Source organism: Pseudophryne corroboree, chromosome 2 (assembly GCF_028390025.1).
Source record: "Pseudophryne corroboree isolate aPseCor3 chromosome 2, aPseCor3.hap2, whole genome shotgun sequence".
NCBI lineage: Eukaryota > Metazoa > Chordata > Amphibia > Anura > Myobatrachidae > Pseudophryne > Pseudophryne corroboree.
In genome coordinates this window covers 1,022,676,092-1,022,682,435 of record NC_086445.1, presented here as the reverse complement: position 1 = coordinate 1,022,682,435, position 6,344 = coordinate 1,022,676,092, and positions in this window count along the sequence as shown.

Below are 6,344 nucleotides of genomic sequence, written 5' to 3'. Positions count from 1 at the left end.
TTTTCTATGTATTCTGGCAGGGGTTAAATGCATCCATATAGCCCAGGAGCTATATGTGATGCATTTTTTTGCCATCCAAGGTGTTTTTTATTGCGTCTCAGGGCGCCCCCCCCCAGCGCCCTGCACCCTCAGTGACCGGAGTGTGAAGTGTGCTGAGAGCAATGGCGCACAGCTGCAGTGCTGTGCGCTACCTTGTTGAAGACAGGACGTCTTCTGCCGCCGATTTTCCGGACCTCTTCTGCCTTTGTAAGGGGGCCGGCGGCGCGGCTCTGGGACCCATCCAGGCTGGGCCTGTGATCGTCCCTCTGGAGCTAATGTCCAGTAGCCTAAGAAGCCCAATCCACTCTGCACGCAGGTGAGTTCGCTTCTTCTCCCCTTAGTCCCTCGATGCAGTGAGCCTGTTGCCAGCAGGTCTCACTGAAAATAAAAAACCTAAACTAAAACTTTCACTAAGAAGCTCAGGAGAGCCCCTAGTGTGCACCCTTCTCGTTCGGGCACAGAGATCTAACTGGGGCTTGGAGGAGGGTCATAGGGGGAGGAGCCAGTGCACACCAGATAGTCCTAAAGCTTTCTTTAGATGTGCCCAGTCTCCTGCGGAGCCGCTATTCCCCATGGTCCTTACGGAGTCCCCAGCATCCACTTAGGACGTTAGAGAAATAAGAATTTACTCACCGGTAATTCTATTTCTCGTAGTCCGTAGTGGATGCTGGGAACTCCGTAAGGACCATGGGGAATAGACGGGCTCCGCAGGAGACTGGGCACTCTAAAGAAAAGATTAGGTACTATCTGGTGTGCACTGGCTCCTCCCTCTATGCCCCTCCTCCAGACCTCAGTTAGGGAAACTGTGCCCACACGAGCTGACATTACAAGGAAAGGAAATTTGAATCCAAGGTAAGACTCATACCAGCCACACCAATCACACCGTACAACTTGTGATAACCTTACCCAGTTAACAGTATGAACAACAACTGAGCCTCACTCAACGGATGGCTCATAATAATAACCCTTATTTAAGCAATAACTATATACACATATTGCAGAAAGTCCGCACTTGGGACGGGCGCCCAGCATCCACTACGGACTACGAGAAATAGAATTACCGGTGAGTAAATTCTTATTTTCTCTGACGTCCTAGTGGATGCTGGGAACTCCGTAAGGACCATGGGGATTATACCAAAGCTCCCAAACGGGTGGGAGAGTGCAGATGACTCTGCAGCACCGAATGAGCAAACACAAGGTCCTCCTCAGCCAGGGTATCAAACTTGTAGAACTTTGCAAATGTGTTTAAATCCGACCAAGTAGCCGCTCGGCAAAGCTGTAAAGCCGAGACCCCTCGGGCAGCCGCCCAAGAAGAGCCCACCTTCCTTGTGGAATGGGCTTTTACTGATTTTGGATGCGGCAATCCAGCCGCAGAATGAGCTAGCTGAATCGTGCTTCAGATCCAGCGCGCAATAGTTTGCTTTGAAGCAGGAGCACCCAGCTTGTTGGGTGCATGCAGGATAAACAGCGAGTCAGTCTTCCTGACTCCAGCCGTTCTGGAAACATATATTTTCTAAGCCCTGACTACGTCCAGTAACTTGGAGTCCTCCAAGTCCCGAGTAGCCGCAGGCACCACAATAGGTTGGTTCAAATGAAACGATGATACCACCTTTGGGAGAAATTGGGGACGAGTCCTCAATTCTGCCCTGTCCATATGGAAGATCAGATATGGGCTTTTACATGACAAAGCCGCCAATTCCGACACACGCCTAGCCGATGCTAAGGCCAACAGCATGACCACTTTCCACGTGAGATACTTTAGTTCCACGGTCCTAAGTGGCTCAAACCAGTGGGATTTCAGGAAATCCAACACAACGTTAAGATCCCAGGGTGCCACTGGTGGCACAAAAGGGGGCTGAATATGCAGCACTCCCTTAACAAACGTCTGAACCTCAGGCAGTGAAGCCAGTTCTTTTTGAAAGAAAATGGATAGGGCCGAAATCTGGACCTTTATGGACCCCAATTTTAGGCCCATAGTCACCCCTGACTGTAGGAAGTGCAGGAAACGACCCAGCTGGAATTCCTCTGTAGGGGCCTTCCTGGCCTCACACCAAGCAACATATTTTCGCCATATACGGTGATAATGCTTTGCTGTCACGTCTTTCCTAGCCTTTATCAGCGTAGGAATAACTTCATCCGGAATGCCTTTTTCCGCTAGGATCCGGTGTTCAACCGCCATGCCGTCAAACACAGCCGCGGTAAGTCTTGGAACAGACAGGGCCCTTGTTGCAGCAGGTCCTGTCTGAGAGGCAGAGGCCATGGGTCCTCTGTGCGCAGTTCTTGCAGTTCCGGGTACCAAGTCCTTCTTGGCCAATCCGGAACAATGAGTATTGTTCTTATTCCTCTCTTTCTTACTATTCTCAGTACCTTGGGTATGAGAGGAAGAGGCGGAAACACATATACCGACTGGTACACCCACGGTGTCACTAGGGCGTCCACAGCTATCGCCTGAGGGTCCCTTGACCTGGCGCAATATCTTTTTAGCTTTTTGTTGAGGCGGGACGCCATCATGTCCACCTGTGGCAGTTCCCATCGCTTTGCGATCTGTGTGAAGACTTCTTGATGAAGTCCCCACTCTCCCGGGTTGAGGTCGTGTCTGCTGAGGAAGTCTGCTTCCCAGTTGTCCACTCCCGGAATGAACACTGCTGACAGTGCTTGCACGTGATTCTCCGCCCACCGAAGAATCTTTGTGGCTTCCGCCATTGCCATCCTGCTTCTTGTGCCGCCCTGGCGGTTTACATGGGCGACCGCCGTGATGTTGCCTGACTGAATCAGCACTGGCCGGTTTCGAAGCAGGGGCTCTGCTTGACTCAGGGCGTTGTAAATGGCCCTTAGTTCCAGTATATTTATGTGTAGAGAAGTCTCCAGACTTGACCACAGCCCTTGGAAGTTTCTTCCCTGAGTGACTGCCCCCCATCCTCGGAGGCTTGCATCCGTGGTCACCAGGACCCAGTCCTGTATGCCGAACCTGCGGCCCTCGAGAAGGTGAGCACTCTGCAGCCACCACAGAAGAGACACCCTGGCCCTTGGGGACAGGGTGATCAGCCGATGCATCTGAAGATGCGATCCGGACCACTTATCCAACAGATCCCACTGAAAGATCCTCGCATGGAACCTGCCGAAGGGAATGGCTTCGTATGAAGCCACCATCTTTCCCAGGACTCGCGTGCAGTGATGCACCGATACCTGTTTTGGTTCCAGGAGGTCCCTGACCAGAGATGCTAATTCCTGGGCCTTCTCCCCCGGGAGAAACACCTTCTTCTGTTCTGTGTCCAGAATCATGCCCAGGAAAAGCAGACGCATCGTAGGAATCAGCTGCGACTTTGGAACATTCAGAATCCAGCCGTGCTGTTGCAACACTTCCTGAGAGAGTGCTACGCTGATCAACAACAGCTCCCTGGACCTCGCCTTTATGAGGAGATCGTCCAAGTACGGGATAATTATAACTCCCTTCTGCCGAAGGAGTATCATCATTTCGGCCATTACCTTGGTAAATATTCTCGGTGCCGTGGACAGGCCAAACGGCAACGTCTGGAACTGGTAATGACAGTCCTGTACCACAAACCTGAGGTACTCCTGGTGAGGTGGGTAAATGGGGACATGCAGGTAAGCATCTTTGATGTCCAGCGACATCATAAAATCCCCCTCTTCCAGGCTTGCAATAACCGCTCTGAGCGATTCCATTTTGAACTTGAATTTCTTTATATAAGTGTTCAAGGATTTTAAATTCAGAATGGGTCTCACCGAACCGTCCGGTTTCGGTACCACAAACATTGTGGAATAGTAACCCCTTCCCTGTTGAAGGAGGGGGACCCTGATAATCACTTGCTGGAGGTACAGCTTGTGAATTGCCGCCAGTACTACCTCCCTTTCCATGGGGGAAGCTGGCAAAGCTGATTTGAGGTAACGGCGAGGGGGAGTCGCTTCGAATTCCAGCTTGTATCCCTGAGATACAATTTGTATAGCCCAGAGATCCACCTGTGAGCGAACCCACTGGTTGCTGAAGTTTCGGAGACGCGCCCCCACCGCACCTGGCTCCGCCTGTGGAGCCCCAACGTCATGCGGTGGACTTAGTGGAAGCAGGGGAGGACTTTTGTTCCTGGGAACTGGCTGCATGGTGCAGCTTCTTACCTCTACCCCTGCCTCTGGCAAGAAAGGATGCGCCCCTGACCCTCTTGCCTTTTTGGGAACGAAAGGACTGCATTTGATAATACGGTGCTTTCTTAGGCTGTGAGGAAACCTGAGGCAAGAAAGTCGACTTTCCAGCTGTCGCTGTAGACACGAGGTCCGACAGACCGTCCCCAAACAATTCCTCACCCTTATAAGGCAAAACCTCCATGTGTTTTTTAGAATCAGCATCTCCTGTCCATTGCCGAGTCCATAAGACCCTCCTGGCAGAAATGGACATAGCATTAACTCTAGAGCCCAGCAGGCAAATGTCCCTCTGAGCATCCCGCATATATAAGACGACGTCTTTGATATGGCCCAGGGTTAGCAAAACAGTATCTCTGTCGAGGGAATCTATGTCGTCTAACAGAGTATCTGTCCACGCTGCTACAGCACTACACATCCAGGCTGAAGCAATAGCAGGTCTCAGTAGAGTACCAGAGTGTGTATACACTGACTTCAGGATAGCTTCCTGCTTTCTATCCGCAGGCTCCTTTAGGGCGGCCGTATCCTGAGACGGCAGGGCCACCTTTTAAGATAAGCGTGTCAGCGCCTTGTCCACCCTAGGGGATGTTTCCCAACGTAACCTGTCCGTTGGCGGGAAAGGGTACGCCATCAGTAACCTCTTAGAAATCCCTAGTTTCTTATCAGGGGAACTCCACGCTTCTTCACACAATTCATTTAATTCATCAGATGGGGGAAAAGTCACTGGCTGCTTTTTCTCCCCAAACATATAAACCCTCTTGGTATTAACAGGGTTACACATTTCTGAGAGTAATACATCTTTCATTGCAATAATCATGTATCGGATGGCCTTGGTCATTTTAGACTGTAAATGTGCCTCATCATCGTCGACACTGGAGTCGGACTCCGTGTCGACATCTGTGTCAACCATCTGAGAGAGGGCGTTTATGAGCCCCTGGCGGTTTCTGAGTCGCCTGGGCAGGCGCGGGCTGAGACCCCGGCTGTCCCAAGGCTACAGCGTCATCAAACCTTTTATGTAAGGAGTTTACATTGTTATTTAAGACTTTCCACATATCCATCCAATCAGGTGTCGGCCCCGACGGGGGCGACACCACACTTATCTGCCCTTGCTCCGCCCCCATGTAACCTTCCTCATCAACCATGTCGACACTTCCGTACCGACACACCGCACACACACAGGGAATGCTCAGACTGAGGACAGGACCCCACAAAGTCCTTTGGGGAGACAGAGAGAGAGTATGCCAGCACACACCACAGCGCTATATAACACAGGGATTCTCACTGTTAATAAGTGATTTACCCAATAGCTGCTTTTTATGTCTTATTTGCGCCTAAATTTATGTGCCCCCCCCCTCTCTTTTTAACCCGTCTTGTACGTGGATACTGCAGGGGAGAGCCTGGGGAGCTGCTTCCAGCGGAGCTGTGAAGAGAAAATGGCGCTGGTGTGCTGAGGAAGAAGGCCCCGCCCCCTCAGTGGCGGGCTTCTGTCCCGCTTTCTGTGTGAAAAAATGGCGGGGTTTTTTACATATATACAGTGCCAGACTGTATATATGTATTTTTATGCCAAAAGGTACTTCAATTGCAGCCCAGGGCGCCCCCCCCCCCCAGCGCCCTGCACCCTACAGTGACCGGAGTGTGTAAGTGTGCTGGGAGCAATGGCGCACAGCTGCGGTGCTGTGCGCTACCTTAATGAAGACAGGAGTCTTCAGCCGCCGATTTCATCGTCTTCAAGCTTCAGTTCTTCTGGCTCTGCGAGGGGGACGGCGGCGCGGCTCTGGGAACGGACGATCGAGGACAGGTGCCTGTGTTCGAACCCTCTGGAGCTAATGGTGTCCAGTAGCCTAAGAAGCACAAGCTAGCTGCAAGAAGGTAGGTTTGCTTCTCTCCCCTTAGTCCCACGTAGCAGTGAGTCTGTTGCCAGCAGAAGCTCACTGAAAATAAAAAACCTAATAAATACTTTCTTTACTAGTAAGCTCAGGAGAGCCCACTAGGAGCACCCAGCTCTGGCCGGGCACAGATTCTAACTGAGGTCTGGAGGAGGGGCATAGAGGGAGGAGCCAGTGCACACCAGATAGTACCTAATCTTTTCTTTAGAGTGCCCAGTCTCCTGCGGAGCCCGTCTATTCCCCATGGTCCTTACGGAGTTCCCAGCA